The 448-nt window shown below is 53.3% G+C and overlaps 1 protein-coding gene across 1 annotated transcript in view; it reads right to left on the minus strand.

Annotated features, from left to right (window-relative positions):
- The window catches only part of CCDC85A (coiled-coil domain containing 85A), a 179140-nt gene that overhangs the window by 164812 nt on the left and 13880 nt on the right, over window positions 1-448 (minus strand). The window lies entirely within an intron of this gene.

Raw genomic sequence — 448 nt, forward strand, 5'->3', positions numbered from 1 at the left:
AGTCTCTGCCACTCCCGGGACACCCTCTTGCCCTTCTGCCGGTCATCATCCAGGAAACAGCAGAGGTCCCTCAGCTCCTGGTTGTCCTCCTGGAGTTTCTGGTTAATATCCTGAAAAGAGACACACAGCCATTCAAGGGAGGAATAATTGTGTATGGGCCGGGGCACTAGGCTCAGACCTCCTGGGAACTGGGAGTCTGGAACGGGTGAATTCTCTGTGATGTTAGGGGAGGAAGTGAAAAGGTGAGAGCAAGCTAAAGATGCCTGCTGCTGCTGCTAAGTCGCTTCAGTCGTGTCTGACTCTGTGCGACCCCATAGACAGCAGCCCACCAGGCTCCCCCATCCCTGGGATTCTCCAGGCAAGAACACTGGAGTGGGTTGCCATTTCCTTCTCCAATGCATGAAAGGGAAAAGTGAAAGTGAAGTCACTCAGTTGTGTCCTACTCCTA

The sequence above is a fragment of the Bison bison genome, unplaced genomic scaffold (genome assembly GCF_000754665.1).
Source record: "Bison bison bison isolate TAMUID 2011002044 unplaced genomic scaffold, Bison_UMD1.0 scf7180017864166, whole genome shotgun sequence".
NCBI classification, from domain to species: domain Eukaryota; kingdom Metazoa; phylum Chordata; class Mammalia; order Artiodactyla; family Bovidae; genus Bison; species Bison bison.